This window comes from Myotis myotis, unplaced genomic scaffold (genome assembly GCF_014108235.1).
Source record: "Myotis myotis isolate mMyoMyo1 unplaced genomic scaffold, mMyoMyo1.p scaffold_m19_p_10, whole genome shotgun sequence".
In the NCBI taxonomy this organism is placed as follows: domain Eukaryota; kingdom Metazoa; phylum Chordata; class Mammalia; order Chiroptera; family Vespertilionidae; genus Myotis; species Myotis myotis.
Window position 1 is genome coordinate 1,043,034 of NW_023416314.1, and position 17,315 is coordinate 1,060,348.

At 45.5% G+C, this 17,315-nt stretch overlaps 2 pseudogenes; both read right to left on the reverse strand.

Annotated features, from left to right (window-relative positions):
• Positions 1-5,107: 5,107 nt before the first annotated feature.
• LOC118662599 lies at positions 5,108-6,506 on the reverse strand (annotated as a pseudogene).
• Positions 6,507-6,933: 427 nt separating this feature from the next.
• On the reverse strand, positions 6,934-9,839 carry LOC118662602 (annotated as a pseudogene).
• Positions 9,840-17,315: the final 7,476 nt, after the last annotated feature.

Sequence of the window (17,315 nt, forward strand, 5' to 3'; positions counted from 1 at the left end):
ATTAAGTGTATGCTTTATTTCTAGTTGGTTCTTTTTCATAACCTCGAGGGTCTCACTAGATTTATTGAGGTCTCACTAAATTTATCTGTGGTTTCTAGAGAATTCTTGAAAAACCTTAAAAGTGTGGTTTTGAACTCTATATCCAGTAGTTTGCTTTCCTCCATTTCTGTCATTTGTGACCTGTATCTTTGTCTCTGCATTTTGGCTGCGTCCCTGTGTTGATAGAGTGGCTTTGTGTGCTAGGGTCCTATAGGGCCCAGTGGCTCAGCCTCCCCAATTACCTGAGGTAGACACTCTTCCTGGACCCTTTTGTGGGCTTTGTGCACAGTCTTGTAGTTAAGCCTTGATTGTTGTAAGTTTCACTGGGAGGAATTGACCTCCAGGCCGATTGGCTGTGAGAATCAGCTGTGTCTGCAGTGGGAGAACTTCTGTGCGGGAGACACCCTTCTGGGGCAAGACTTGCTTCAGTGGTGCTTTGGTGCTCACTGAGTCTGCCCCCTGAGTGTGTCCCTTATGGATCTGAGGAGTTGTAATCTGGATGGTCCCCACTCTGACCACTGGGTACACTGGCTCTTGGATCTCTAAGGAGGTGCTAATTTAGCTTCTGCCTGAGGCTACCCAGCAAGAGCTACAGAGAGATCTGCAGATTCCTCTTCTTTGTTTGGGGTTTGGAGGTGCCCAGATGAGGCCCAGCTGTGAAGCAATGCAGGCTGCTGTGGGGCCTTGGCCTTCTTTTAGATGTTCTGGGTCTCTCTGACCCAGCTGCAGTTTGTTAGGTAATTTTAGATTGCAAAGGGCCAGGCCATTCATATCCAAAAGCCTCTGAGCACAGCTTGGGTGGGGCGGGGTCTCAGGGAATCAACAGGGCGGAGCAAACAACTATGGCTGATCCTTAGCCCTGCCCTAAGAGGCCCCGGGTCTCAGTGTCCCAAGGTAATTGCTACAAGCACATCTGAGAGAAAGCTGCCTTTAAGTTCCTTCCAATGTCCGATAGTCCAGTTTCACCCTGTATGAGTCTGGGACCCCCGAGACTCACCCGGAACTGGACTTCAGAGCAGTTGGGAGCTTGTGTCTCCCTCCCGATTGAAAAAGACAACCGCGTTCTTATTTGCCAGCCCTTTCTGCTTGTGCCTCCGTACCTCTGCACTTTAGTTCCGCACCTCCTCTGAGTCTCAGTGTACTTTTTTCTTTCCTTCTAGTTGTAGAATTTTCACTCAGCCAGCCTTCCTGTGGTTCTGGATGATGCCCGTTTTGTCTTTTAGTTGCATTTTTTTTTTAAACTGGTAGTTTTTTTTTTTTTTAAACATATTTTATTGATTTTTTACAGAGAGGAAGGGAGAGAGACAGAGAGTCAGAAACATCGATGAGAGAGAAACATCGATCAGCTGCCTCCTGCACACCCCCCACTGGGGATGTGCCCACAACCCTGGTACATGCCCTTGACCGGAATCGAACCTGGGACCCTTCAGTCTGCAGGCCGACGCTCTATCCACTGAGCCAAACCGGTTTTGGCTTTTAGTTGCATTTTTTAAGTGGTTCTGCCAGGCAGCAATTTCAGGTGTCTACCTATGCTGCCATCTTGGTTTTTCCGCCAAAATGGCTTTCTTTCTAATGTTCCATCTGAAAATCATTAAAAATTGGTAATCACTTTTCTACCATTGCCTTTCAATTCACTGTTATTTGAAAAATATATTTATTCAATCATTCTATTATGTTCTCCATCCTCTTGAGACCCAGAGTGAGAGGACACCAAGGTGAAAATGCCGCTGTCCTTAGGGGAAAAAATAGCTATTCTAAAAAAGAGACTTTTATTGATTTCAGAGAGGAAGGGAGAAAGAGAGCAAGATAGAAACATCAATGATGAGAGGGAATCATTGCTAGGCTGCCTCCTACACACCCCACACTTGGGATGGAGACCACAACCCAGGCATGTGCCCTCACTGGGAATGGAACCGTGACCTCCTGGTTCATAGGTTGATGCTCAACCACTGAGCCATGCCGGCCAGGAGAAACAATAGCTATTTTAACAAGTAGGCTATAATTCAAAACCACATAAATATATTTTAATTGTTTTTTAATTTGACAATACCAGAATGCTTTAAAACCTTTCTTACTTTGTGCAAGAAGTCCAATATGTAATTCTTATAAAAACCCATCCAAAGGTTGCATGGGTAAATCCTATAAGGAAAAGTGTGGTGCTACATACCTACAGGTGATATGCTTCTTTCAGCTCCGCTCAGGATGTAAATCCTGAAGCCCAGGTAGGTGAAGAAAGAAGGAGCTAAGATGATCAATTCCTAAGGAATTTCTGCGATTTCAGGCGAGGTCTTCTATGAAGGATCTTCTACTGCCTACCCTCTCATTCTTCCTTCCTCGGCCTGATGCAAAGGCAACCTGCATGAACTTTACAAAGTAGAGAAGGGCTGCCCATCGAGGACCAAAATCACCATTTCAGAGTTAGAGGCTGAGATGTAGGAGTGACTCAGCTGGCATCAGCTTTGTAGCAGCCTCAACCTACAGGACTTCAGAAAAGGAGTCCCAGACACGCAGCTCCCTCTGTGGCCACCTGCCACTAAATTCTGTTTATCAGTCCAGCACCAAGCACAGTAAGTAGCGTTTTCTGTTTCATTGTTGATAACCTGCTATATGCAAGTGAGATAAGGTGATAGGCTAGGATTACAAAGGTGAATTAGATACTCTACCTCCTTTTCAGTTTAGCAAGGGAAGTAAACACATGTAAACATATCATTAGTGTACAATGGTGTGTGCTATAAGAGGCCCAACAGGAGGGCAAGGGGAAACAGTTTGGGAAGATCAGAAAAGGCTTTTCAGAAGTTATTAGCTGGTTTTGAAAGTGGAACAGAGGTGTGCCACGTAGAAAGGGCCGGATGAAGGCAGCATTTACAAAGGTATGGATTCATTGATGGGTAAATTAATTTATTCACACATCTGTATTGAGTAAACTCTATGTGCTTGGAGCTTGGGATTTATCAGTGAACAAAATAGATTTTAAAAAATGTCTGCCTTTGTGGGACTTGTATTTATTTTAGCAAGGTAAAACAATTTAAAATATTCATAATAAACCAATAAATAATCTAGAGTGCGAGATGTTGAAATTTTTTTGGGAAAAAGATAGGGTAAGGGAAAAGAGTATTTGGAGAGAGGTTTCTTGCGATTATACTGAGGGTGGCTGGGGAAGCTCACATTGAAAACATTGAGTTGAAGTGAGGCAGCTCGCCCCAGGCGTATCTTGGGGAAGGAAGGGCATTTGAGCTGAGGAACCAGGAGCTGCCTGGTTGCGTGAGGAGGAGCACATGGACAGTGAGGCAGCGTGGGGGAGGGGAAGAGTGGCAGGAGGTGAGTGAGGTCAGAGACAGGAGAGAAAGGCAGATCTTGGGGGTCCTGCAGGCCACGGTAAGAATTGTAGTTTGAATCTGAACGAGGTGGGAGCCGTTGAAAGGTTGTGAGCAGGGGAGTGACATGATCTGACTTACATTTGATAGCATCACTCTGACTGTGGACAGCCCAGCTTGAAGTCAGAGGCCCTTTTAACAATCCTAGTGAGAGATGCCAGTGCCTTGATGTTAGCAGGGAAGGTGGGAAGAAATGGTCTGATTCTGGATATATTTTGAAGGTAGAACCAACAGAACTTCTTCATGGATGGATGTGATGAGAGATAGTAGTCAAGTTCGACTCCAGAGATTTTTAGCCTGAGCAATGGGAAGGATGGAGTTGCCATCAGTGAAGAGGGAGAAAAATGTTGAACAAGGTTGGGGGGCGGGGGGGATGTGGAAGAAAATCAGTTCCATTTTGGACATGTTAAGTTTGAGATGTCTATTGAGATATCAAATAGGCCGTGGAATATATTTCTGGAGTTCAGAGGAGAGGTATGGACTAGAGCAGTGGTCGGCAAACTCATTAGCCAACAGAGCCAAATATCAACAGTACAACGACTGAAATTTCTTTTGAGAGCCAAATTTTTTAAACTTAAACTATATAGGTAGGTACATTGTTATTTAACTTAATTAGGGTACTCCTAAGGCTTAGGAAGAGCCACACTCAAGGGGCCAAAAAGCCACATGTGGCTCGAGAGCTGCAGTTTGCCGACCACGGGACTAGAGCCATAAATTGGTGAGTCATCAGTATACAGATGTTATTTAAAACCACGAGATTATCCTATATAATAAAACCTTAATATGCAAATCAACCAAACAGTGGAATGACCGTTCGCTGTGATGCGCACTGACCACCCGGGGGCAGACGCTCAATGCAGGAGCTGCACCTTGGTGGACAATGCACTCCCACAGAGGAGCGCTGATCAGCCAGAAGCTGGGCTCACAGCTGGTGAGTGGCGGGAGCCTCCCCTGCCTCTGTGGCACCACTAAGGACCCCTCGAGGGATGTCCTACGCTGGCAGGCGGACATCCCCTGAGGGGTCCCAGACTGCGAGAGGGTGCAGGGACCCCCTCCGCATTCATGCACGGGCCTCTAGTTTCAACAATAAAGATTTTAAAATACAAACAAACAAAGAAACAAACAAAAAACCCCTAAGAGATTAGATGAGATCACTAATGAATGAGTCCAGAGGAAGTACTGAGCCTTACCTTTGGGATATTCCAAAGACAGAATCCAGGAAAAGGGGGAACTGGGAAAGGAAACTGAAATGTGAACAAAAAATAAGGACTAAGAAAGGCCAAAGGAAAGCTCTGGAGGTCAAGGGTATCAGAAAGGGCAACAAGCACGAGGAAATACCTCGGTCAAATACTGTTGAAAGCTCAAAGTGCCTCTTGCATTTAATATGTGAAAAGAGCAGTCGGTGGTGTGGTGGGCACGAATACTAACTAGAGTAAATCAAGAGAGAACAGGGGTCCGAGGCAGTGAGTAAATACTCTAAATTCTGAGGTGTTTTGCTGCAAAAAATGATTTTGTAAAAGATGGTCTAGCACAGCCGTGGGCACACTACGGCCCGCGGGCCGGATCCGGCCGTTTGAAATGAATCAAACTAAAAAAAAAAAAAAAGACCGTACCCTTTTATGTAATGATGTTTACTTTGAATTTATATTAGTTCACACAAATACTCCATCCATGCTTTTGTTCCGGCCCTCCGGTCCAGTTTAAGAACCCATTGTGGCCCTCGAGTCAAAACGTTTTCCCACCCCTGGCCTAGAATCTCGATAATAGCAGGTGTATGCATTCATAGAAACCCTAGAATAGAGGGAAAAGCTGATAATGTAGGAAAGGGGGGAAAGACATTGAGGGGAGGGACTGGCTTTGAAAAGGAGCGTGAACAACCTAGTTAATGCAGAGTAGAGTATACAGGGTGGCCCCTAAAATGTATATGCACTTTGAATAATTATCAATTACAATGGGTTAAATCTTAAAAGAAACGTTAATTGAGCTATCAGCTGTAGAAATGTGTATACTTTTTTTTTTTTTGCAATTGGAGCCTTTTATTGCCCTTGGAGTTCCCTGCTTTTGGAGGTCGCCTTCTGTTGCCACAGGGTCCTGGGGCCAGGTGCCAAGCAGCAGCAGCAGTAACAGCTGGTTTAGTTGGTGGATGGCTTAGCCCACTCAACGTTGAGGATGAGGTGGTCATAGCCAAAGCCGGACACTCTGGCAATGGTGCGGGCAGCGTCCTCACGGCGGTGGAAGCTGATGAAGGCAAAGCCCTTGGACTGGCCGGTGGTCTTGTCCTTCGCCAAGTAGATGCGGGAGCTGGAGCCAAAGGGTCTAAAGAGCTCTTGCAGGTCTGTCTCACGGGTGTCCTCTGACAGGTTGGTGACGCGGATGGTGGCATTGTCATCAGCTCTGCGGTTGGGCTGCATGGACTCCCCACGGCAGCTGGCCCCATCCCGCAGGCTCGGTGGCACGTACTTCCCTGTCTTGTTCTGGGCCGCCTGCACGGGCTCCAGCTCTCCAGGCAGTTTCTCCTTCTCACCGGTGGACAGGCCCAGTTCTCAGCCAGCTCCTTCTGCATGGGCCCCAGCGTGTCCTTGTAGGGACAGCGGGTGGTCCAGTGGTTGACCTTGCAGATACGGCAGGACACGATCTTCTGGCCCTTGAGCTTGTTCATTGGGTCCTCCTCCTCCTGGCAGTTCAGATCCTCCTTGCTGGTGATAAAAATGGACACATCATCGTTGACCATAGTGGTGGCCACATTGGGTCCTGGTGGGTCAAACTCCGAGTTCCCAAACCTCTTCCCGTTCTTCCTCCTTGCAACTGCCTTTGAGGCCTTCCGGGTCTCGATTCTGAAGGTGCGGACAATCTTGAACTTCTTGCCATCTTCATCTATCTTGTACTCGGTTACTGTCTTGATGTTCCCATTGATGACCTCCTTGGGAACCAGAAGTGGAGCTCCTGGCAGCAGCTCGGGCTCTGGGCTCGTGTCGCCAGTGGCCAAAGGAGGAGCTTGCTGGAGACGCATTTGTCATCCTCTACCTCCCCTACCTGGTCGGCCCAGCTGGGCTTCGAGTCAAAGTCTCCGGTGGGCATTGCAGAACTCCTCCACGCAGCCCAAGCCTGGGCCAGAGACCAGAGTTATACTTTTTTTTTTTTTTTTAACCATAAAGTTTAATTATGTCTCAGAAAAAAGTGAGTAAATAACTTTCTTTGAAAAAATTATGGGGGCGGCTGGTAAGTTAAATTACCCTATTTTCTATTCTGAAAATGACAGAAAGTCCCATTTCCAGTCTGATTATAGAGATGCATGTGCCCAAAATGACTGAGAATAAATATCATAAGAGAGGCAAAAGCTGTAGCCCTAGCTGGTTTGGCTCAGTGGATAGACCATCATCGACCTGTGGAGTAAAGGGTCCCAGGTTTGATGGCAGTCAAGGGCACATGCCTGGGTTGCGGGCTCAATCCCCAGTAGGGGATGTGCAGGAGGCAGCCAACTGATGATTCTCTCTCATCATTGATGCTTCTATCTCTCTCATCTCCCTTCCTCTTTGAAATCAATAAAAATATATTTATTTTTTTTAAAAAGGAAGGCAAAAACTGTAAATCTATGGCATGCTATAGACTCCAAGAAAAAGTCTTAGAAATACCCAAAGTGGTGACAAGAAACATTTGGCTGGAATTTGGAGTTCTTTTCAGTCATCTTTGCCTTTTGCTCCATGTTTAAAGATGCCTGTGTAATTTCAGTGTAATTGAAATTTCCCATTTTGTCAATAGACGTTTGTCTGTACAGCTCCTCCACTTCCTCCATACACTTACCTCCCATTGCTGTCAGCAGCTCTCAGGTAATTTCCCTGAATGGTGCCAGTCACTTCTTCATCAAAGCAAGTGAAAGCATTTCTTTTTTTTTTTTTTTATTTTATTTTATTTTATTTTTTTTAAATTAAATCTTTATTGTTCAGATTATTACATTTGTTGCTCTTTTTTTCCCCCCATAACTCCCCTCCTCCCAGTTCCCGCCCCACCCTCTGCCCTCACTCCCCACCCACTGTCCTCATCCATAGGTGCACGATTTTTGTCCAGTCTCTTCCCGCATCTCCCACACCCCTTTCCCCCCCAGGAATAGTCAGTCCATTCCCTTTCTATGTCCCTGATTCTATTATAATCAACAGTTCATTCTGTTCATCAGATTATTTATTCACTTGATTCTTAGATTCACTTGTTGATAGACGCATATTTGTTGTTCATAATTTGTATCTTTACCTTTTTCTTCCTCTTCCTCTTCTTAAAGGATACCTTTCAGCATTTCATATAATCCTGGTTTGGTGGTGATGAACTCCTTTAGCTTTTCCTTATCCGTGAAGCTCTTTATCTGACCTTCAATTCTGAATGATAGCTTTGCTGGATAAAGTAATCTTGGTTGTAGGTTCTTGGTATTCATCACTTTGAATATTTCTTGCCACTCCCTTCTGGCCTGCAAAGTTTCTGTTGAGAAATCAGCTGACAGTCGTATGGGTATTCCCTTGTAGGTAACTGAGTTTCTTCCTCTTGCTGTTTTTAAGATTCTCTCTTTATCTTTTGCTCTTGGCATTTTAATGATGATGTGTCTTGGTGTGGTCCTCTTTGGATTCCTTTTGTTTGGGGTTCTCCGCGCTTCTTGGACCTGTAAGTCCATTTCTTTCACCAGGTGGGGGAAGTTTTCTGTCATTATTTCTTCAAATAGGTTTTCAATATCTTGCTCTCTCTCATCTTCTGGCACCCCTATAATTCTGATGTTGGTACGCTTGAAGCTGTCCCAGAGGCTCCTTACACTATCCTCGCATTTTTGGATTCTTTTTTCATTTTGCTTTTCCGGTTGGGTGTTTTTTGCTTCCTCGCATTTCAAATCATTGACTTGATTCTTGCGCTCCTCTGGTCTGCTGTCGGGAGTCTGTATAATATTCGTTATTTCAGTCCGTGTATGCTTAATTTCTAGTTGGTTCCCCAATATAAGATCGAGGGTCTCATTAGATTTCTTGAGGATCTCACTACATTTATCGGCGGCTTCTAGACAGTTCTTAAGAGACCTTAAAAGTGTGGTTCTGAACTCTATATCTTCCATTGACAATTTTGTCCTGTTTCTTTGTCTCCGCATTTTGTTATGCTTCCTTGGTGCACCTCCTAGTGGTCTTTGTTTGCAGTCTTATAGTTAAATCTTGATTGTTGTAGCTAATTCCAGGGAGGGTTTGACCTCTAGGCCAAGTGGCTATGAGAATCAGCTGTGTCAGTAGTGAGAGAACTTCTGTCCTCTAGGGAGGTGCTAATCTAGCCTTTGCCTGAGGCTATCCGGCAAATGCCTCTGTGCAGGGCTTGGGCGGGGCGGGTAGAACAGGATCAACAGGGTGGGCCGGAGAGAGCAGTTATGGCGGCTCTCAGTCCTGTCCCCAGGGGCTCTGCCTCTCTGAGTCCCAGCACCCGCTGCAAAGCTCAGAGAGAAAGCTGCACTCACTCTGACCAAAGCCAGACAGTCCCGCTTCTCCCGTTTGAGTCTGGGTCCCTAAAGACTCGCCTGTATCTGGAGCTCAGAGTCTGCGACTCCCTCCCGATTGAAAACGCCAACCGCGCCCTCCGCCGCCAGCCCGCTCCGCGCACTCCGCACCTCAGAATTTGACTTCAGCACTGCGCCTCCTCTGAGTGTCCGTATGCGTTTCTCTTTCCTCCTAGTTGTAGGACTTCCACTCAGCCAGCGTTCCTGTGGTTCTGGGTGATGTCCCTTCCGTTTTTTGGTTTCACTTTTGAAGTAGTTGTTCAAAGCAGCAAACTCCGGCGTTAACCTATGCCGCCATCTTGGTTCTCCCCAAGTGAAAGCATTTCTGATGATATCTTCTGGATCTGTGCTGTTTAATTCTCACCAAACATCCTGAGGAACATGGTGAGATGTATGGGACCTGGAGCCTCATTCATCATGGCATCTAGGTACTCATCGGTTGGATCTTTCCCCATGGGGGCAAGCATATCATGTAAATCTTCCTAGTCAATGAAACCATCTCTGTTCTGATCAGTCATGTTAAACTCCTGAACCTGTGATTGATCAAACATGGCTAACAAATTGGATGTTTCCCACTGCGGGTGCTTCTTGGTGGTCTTGGTCTGTGCCCTTTTGCTCAACATGGTGGTGGTTAGATCCCTGCACTGCCACTTCAGTGACCCTTCTATGCCCAGAGTTGCTAAAATACAATGCTTCCCGCCTCCCCTTAGCAAACTAGAAAAAAGCTCAGTCACCATTCTCAGCCAACAGAGTGGGCCTGACTTGATGGAAAGGTGATGGGGGCACAATTTTGACCCAGTGCACAGGAAGGAATATACAGCAGTGACTTAGAACATATGGTAACGTGTGGTGACTCGTTGGGTCTGATGTCTGAGTCAAGTGTGTATACATTTTGGGGGGCCACCCTATCCTATATAATAAAGAAGTAATATGCAAATGGACCATCACACCCTCGCACAAGATGGCCAACCCCATGTGGTCACAAGATGGCTGCCACAAGGGAGGGCAGTTAGGGGCAACCAGGCTGGCAGGGAGGGCAGTTGGGGGCAACTGGGTAGGCAGGGGAGGGCAGTTGGGGAGACCGGGCCGGCAGGGGAGGGCAGTTGGGGCAATCGGGCTGGCAGGGGAGTAGTTAGGGGGTGATCAGGCTGGCAGGGGAGTGGTTAGGGGGTGATCCGGCTGGCAGGCAGAAGTGGTTAGGGGCAATCAGGGAGGCAGACAGGCGAGTGGTTGGTAGCCAGCAGTCCTGGATTGTGAGAGGGATGTCCGACTGCTGGTTTAGGTCTGGGGCATGTTGTCACCAGCTGCAGCTTGTTTGAGAGAATTTTAGCAAAGTTTAAAGCCTAAGCCAGGACAGTATATTTACATGGAAACGCTGCTGCAAATAGCTTGTGTGGGGCTGCAAATTGGATGGGAAGGGGCCTCAGGGAATCCCCAGGGTGGAGCAAACAGTGTGCACCGGTCAGATGTAGACTCATATAAAGCCCTGTGACAGGGGAGGTCCCAGCACAGGAACAATGACCCCTGTGAGCACTCTCATCTGGGAGAAAGCTGCTTCTGAGTTCCTCCTCCAATGCCAGACAATCCAGTTCTTCCCCATAAGTGTCTGGGTCCCCCAAAGCCATTTGCTGCTGGGAGTCCAAGTAAGTTCATGCACTGGCCCTTTAAGAGGGACACCTGGGTCTCTAGCAGCCTCCGTGTCCCTCAGCCACAATCCCCATTGATCTTTACAGCCTGTAGTGGGGACTTCTCTTCCCAGCTTTGGGACCCTGGGCTGGGGGTCTGATGTGGGGCCGGGACCCCTTGCTCTTCACGGGTGGCCTCTCAAGGATGTAGTTTTGGCAAATGAGTACAACAGTGAGTGAGAGGCAAAGAAGTGGAGGGTATATTGGAGAGTGGTCATGATTGATCATGGTATACAAAGAAGTTGGTTAAGGAAGAAAAAGAGGACATCCAGGTGGTGAAGGAGATGGTAGTATCAGCTTATGAATGGTCACGATGACTCCAAATTGATGTGGTTCCCATATCAGAGGGAACAGGCTGGAAATATAATAGGTGGTCAGATAGAGGGATGCATGGCAGAGTCCAGAGTAGTTAATGATTGGTGATGACATGGGAATGAATGCTCAAGGAAGGTGGGACGTTATCATTGGACCTTAAAAAATAGATTTTTTAATTGATTTCAGAGAGGAAGAGAGAGGGAGATAGAAACATCAATGATGAGAGAGAATCATTGATTGGCTGCTCCTACATGCCTCACTCTGGGGATTGAGCCCACAACCTGAGCATGTGCCCTGTCCGGAAATGAACCCAGGACCCTTCATTCCACAGGCCAACGCCAAACCAGCTAGGGTGTCATTGGACCTTTTAAGGGAACTGAGAAGCCAGTCTATTGGATCATTTATGTCAATGTTCCTTAATCTTTAGTATTAATCAGCATTACATGAAAAACTAATTAAAACAGGTTGCCAGATGCCATCCCCAGAGTTTCTAGGTAGAATGTGATTGCTTTTATTTCTAAGTTTTCTAGTGATGCTGCTGCTGCTGCAGTCCAGGGACCATATTTTGAAATCCACTGACCCATATGTATGTTGAAATTGCCAATAATTAAGATAGCAGTTTAGATTTGCAGTGAATAGGAGAAAAAAAATTGTCAAGAAATAAAGAAGAGTGGTTGGTAGAAAACTACCAACAATCAGGGACAGAGGGTATACAGGGGTGGGCAAAAGTAGGTACATTATCAGCCATCATTACTTAAGCTGTTTCGTGAACTCACAACTGTAAACCTACTTTTGCCCCTCAGTATAACCAGATAATGACAGTTAACCTGGGAATATTTATGGAGTGGTTAGCTGTGTGGTTGAAACAGTGGTTGGTAGCAAAAGAGATTAAGGCAACACCAAAGGCAGATTGTTGAGGCCTTGCAGGTCAGTATTTCATTAGTATCAGGGTCTTTTATTTGGTGAGCAGGTCTAGTGTAAATATCTGTTAAGGGAATCTCTGCAGGAATTGCAACTTTATTCATCTCAAGAATGATCACAACTTTAGCAATTTATATTCTGCTAATTAGGAAATATTAAGTCATACAAAGCTAGATATCACTTTACATTAAGATTAGGTAAGCTGAGACAACCAAGATGGCGGCATAGGTAAACACCTGAATTTGCTGCCGTGCACAACCACATTAAAACTACAACTAAAAGACAAAATGAATATCATCTAGAACCACGGGAAGGCTGGCTGAGTGGAAATTCTACAACTAGAGGGAAAGAGAAAAGCACACGGAGTCTGGTAGGAGGTGCAGAGGTGTGGAAGTGTGGAGGTACAGAGGTGTGCGTGAAAGGGGCTGGCAGCTGAGTACGCTGTTGTCTTTTTCAATTGGGCAGGAGATACAAGTGCCCGACTGCTTGAACTCCAGTTTCGGGCAAGAATTTGGGGACCCAGACTCATATGGAGAGAAACTGGACAGTCTGGCATTGGGCTGGAACGTGAGGGCGGCTTTCTCGCAGAGGTGCTTGCAGTGGTCCTTGTTCCTGCATGGGGCTGCGGGACACAGACCCCAGGACTGCTCCGAGGCAGAGCAGACTGGCAGCCATTGTGGTTTGCTCCACCCTGGTGATTCCCTGAGACCCTGCCCCACCCAATTTACAACCCCACCCAAGCTGTACACAGAGGCTTTTGCATATGAATGGCCTGGCCTTTCTCTGCCTAAAAACCTGTCAAACTGTAGCTGAGTCAGAGAACCCCAGAGCTTCTGAAAGAAGGCATAAGGTCTGTCAGCAGCCTGCATTACTTCACAGCTGTGCCTCATCTGGGCACCTCCAAACCCCAAACAAAGAGGAGGAATCTGCAGATCTCTCTGTAGCTCCTGCTGGGTGGCTTCAGGCAGTGGCTGACTTTGCACCTCCTTGGAGATCCAAGAGGCAGTCTACCCAGTGGTCAGAGTGAGGCCATCCAGATTACAACTCTTCACATTCATGAGAGACACACTCAGGGGGCAGACTCAGTGAGCGCCAAAGCCCCACTGAAGCAAGTCCTGCCCCATAAGGGTGTCTCCTGCACAGCAGCTCTTCCATTGTAGACACAGCTGGTCCTCACAGCCAATTGGCCTGGAGGTCAATTCCTCCCAGTGATGCCAACAGCAATCAAGGTTTAACTACAACAAGACTGTGTACACAGCCCACAAAAGGGTGCACCAAGAGTGTCCACCTCTCACATAATTGGGGAGGCTGAGCCACTGGGCCCTATAGGACACCTAGCACACAAAGCCACTCTATCAACACAGGGAAACAGCCAAAATGCAGAGATGAAGAAACAGGTCACAAATGAAAGAAATGGAGGAAAGCAAACTACTGGATATAGAGTTCAAAGCCAGTTATAAAGTTACTCAAGAATTTTCTAGAAACCTCCGAGAAATTTAGTGAGACCTTCAAGGATATGAAAAAGGACCAATTAGAAATTAAGCATACACTGACTAAAATAAAGAATAATATACAGAAATCCAAGAGCAGACTAGAGGATCCCAAGAATCAAGCCAAAGATTTAAAATACGAAGAAGCAAAAAACACCCAACCGGAAAAGAAAAAAGAAAAAAGAATCCAAAAATATGAAGATAGTGCAAGGAGCCTCTGGGACAACTTCAAGCATACCAACATCCGAATTATAGGGGTGCCAGAAGAAGAGAGTAAGATATTGAAAACCTATTTGAAGAAATAATGACAGAAAACTTTCCCTACCTGGTGAAAGAAACAGACTTACAAGTCCAGGAAGCGCAGAGAACCCCAAACAAAAGGAATCCAAAGAGGACCACACCAAGACACATCATAATGAAAATACCAAGGGCAAAAGACAAAGAGAGAATCTTAAAAGCAGCAAGAGAAAAACAGTTAGTTACTTACAAGGGAGTACCCATACGATTTATCAACAGAAACCATGCAGGCCAGAAGGGAGTGGCAAGAAATATTCAAAGTGATGAATAGCAAGAACCTACAACCAAGATTACCCAGCAGAGCTATCATTCAGAATTGAAGGTCAGATAAAGAGCTTCACAGATAAGAAAAAGCTAAAGGAGTTCATCACCACCAAACCAGTATTATATGAAATGCTGAAGGGTATTCTTTAAGAAGAGGAAGAAGAAAAAGGTTAAGATAAAAATTATGAACAACAAAGTGACAACAAATACATATCTATCAACAAGTGAATCTAAAAGTCAAGTGAATAAAAAATCTGACGCACAGAATAAATTGGTAAATAGAATCGAATCAGGGGCATAGAAAACGAGTGGGCTGACAATTCTCGGGGGGAAAGGGGTGTAGGGGGTGCGGGAAAAGACTGGACAAAATCGTACACCTATGGACGAGGACAGTGGTGGGGGGTAAGGGCATGGGGTGGGGTGGGAACCGGGTGGAGGGGAGCTATGGGGGGAAAAAAGAGGAACAACTGTAATAATCTGAACAATAAAGATTTATTTAAAAAAAATTAGGTAAGCTGACATCTGTTGGGACAATAAAACTTAACTGGCTTGATAGTAGGGCAAGACAGGACTGAGAGTATACAGGAATACAGAGTGAACTGTGAAGATATCAGGAGTAGTCAGGGGAACTACAACATGGGATCATCACCTGGCCGTTAGTGGTTCCAGTGCTTAAAACTCACAGGATCCTAGTTAAATCATGTTTCTGTGCTTGTTTCCTAACTTGTTAAATGGGTCTGTCATTTAGCCCTCAAGCTTCAGAGGATGTCTGAAGGCTAAATGAGTCAGTGCAAGTGCTTTGAAAAGGTAAAGTACTATACAAATTGAAATATTAAAAAAGTAAATAGTATTGCCCTGGCCAGTATGGTTAAATGGTTAGAGTGTAGCTTGTACACCAAAGGGGTGCAGGTTCAATTCCTGGTCAAGTGCACGTACCTGGGTTGCAGGTTCCATCCCTGATCCTATTGAGTTGCATGTGGGAGGCAACCCATCCATGTGCCTCCCTCACATAGATGTTTCTTTCTCTCTTTGCCTCCCTCCCACTATCTCTGAAAAATCAATGGAAAGAATATCCTCGGGTGAGGATTAACAAGGTAAATAGTATTGAGCTATCCTTAGAAATCATGGCAGAACCAATACTTAGGCATGGAAGAAATGAGTGGAAACGTATCCAAGGAGAATAATGCTGAGAATAATCTTGCATGCACAAGATTAAGCATGCAATGTGGACAGTTTCACATTCAATGTGGCCTTATAAATGAAAACCTCATAAAAGAGCTTTGCTGATCGATGTCTTTCTCACATCAATGTTTCTCTCTCTCCCCCTTTCAAAATCAATGGAAAAAATGTATCCTTGGGTGAGGATTAACAATAAAGAAATAAACAGAAAAGTCTTCACTGTTGAAATATTGTTAAAAAATTTATTTTTCTATAGTGATTTCCGTAGGAATTATACCTTTGGACCATAGTGACTATTTGCCTAACTGGCTTGAACTTGAGCAACTACACTCTCTCTCATGATGTCTACTACGGAGTATCTGTTTCTATACAGTGAGGAAAACGCAGGCCACTTCATGTACCCCAAGCAGGTTTCTATCCAGTTTGTGACCTGGATTGAATCGCCAGTTGCTGTTAAGACTACAGAAACAGGTAGGGATTGTGCTTTGTCAGTCCTCCGATGGCATTCCAGTCACTGTCCTTATTTTAAAAATCCACTCTTTCATATAGCACGTGTACTTCATGCCCTGGTCTCCAGCATCTCTGGTCTCACTACTCTCTTCTGTACCTGGCATTCAGCCATGCTTGCCTTCTTTCAGAACCTCCATGTGCAGACTTCCACACAGGCTGCTCCGCCTGCCGGTGTCATGCTTCTGACTAATCTTCCTTTCCTGGGGTCCTTCCATGATCAGTTCTTTTAACAGTCTCTTGAGCACCCTTCTCAAGTCTGGGTTAGCCCCTTTCAAGCACTCGCCTGAGGACAGCATGTCATGTGACTAACTGCACACTTAATCATGTCCCAGCTGACCACTCTTGTGAAATAGTTACATGTATAGTTTTGGTCACGAATGCCTCCACCACTTAGCACAGTACCAGGGCTTTGAGGTGCACAATGCATTTCTGAGGCCTGAGCCATTGCTGTGAACTCTTGGCACACACCAGTTCAGTGAGACAGCCTTCACTTCTCCACTAGAAGACAGTACCCTTGGGGCTTAGGAAGCCAAAAAGGAACCGGCTGTGAAATGGCCACCTGGAAGAGCCACTGCCATCTTAACCTATGAAAATTCTGTACCTGCAGGATTCGCCACCGTACATCAGAGGAGAGCTGTTAGGGCAAAGGAGGAGGAAGCCAACAGTGGAGTGAGTAGTAAATGTTCATTCTGAAAACTTTCTGGGGTGACCATGTGGTTTAAAAACACACAGCCCTGGCCAGCTTAGCTCAGTGGATGGAGCGTTGGCCTGCAGACTGCAGGGTCCCAGGTTGATTTCAGTCAAGGGCACATGCCCGGGTTACGGGCTCGATCCTCATTAGGGGGTGGGCAGGAGGCAGCCAATCAGTGATTCTTCGTGATCACTGATGTTTCTTTCTCTCCCTACCTCTCTGAAATCAATAAAAACATTTTTTTAAAAATAAAAATATCACATCTCTGTATATAAAAGGCTAAGTGACTGACGGCTGGTACATATGACATGCACAATTTAAAAATAGATGTTGACTCGCGCATGTGCGATACATATAAAGCTCTTGCTGGCGCCAATCGCATATGTTTCAATCTGTCATTGTTAATCGTGAATTTGGTTGATACTTCTATTATAAAGGGCGAATAGCGATATTAAAATATTTCTTCTAGTTAATTTCCTTTCAATGTGCACAAGTCCATGCACTGGGCCACTTAGTTACATATAAAATCAAGTTTTTTAGTTAATTTTAATATTACATGAAATAGAGAAACTCATAAAGATCACCACTACTGTAGTAGTCAATGTCTTTTTAGTCTTCTGCTATGAATGTTTAAGATATTGAATGTGCTCTGCCAGTGTGGCTCAGTTGGTTGGAGCATCATCCCATACACCAAAAGGTCACAGGTTTGATTCTCAGTCAGGGCACATACCTAGGTTGCAGGTTGGATCCCTGATCAGAGATTTCCAACTGACATGTCTCTCTTATATCAATGTTACTCTCTTCCACTCTCAAAATCAATGGAGGCTGGCCAGTGTGGTTCAGTGGTTGAGCGTCAACCCATGCATGAACCAAAAGGTCATGGGTTTGATTTCCAGTAAGGGCACATGCCCGGGTATGGGCTTGATCCCCAGTAGAGGTTTGCAGGAGGAAGCCAACCAATGTTCCCCTCTCATCGATGTTTCTATCTCTATATCTTTCTCCCTTCCTCTCTTGCTAAAATCAAGTTAAAAAAAAAAAAGT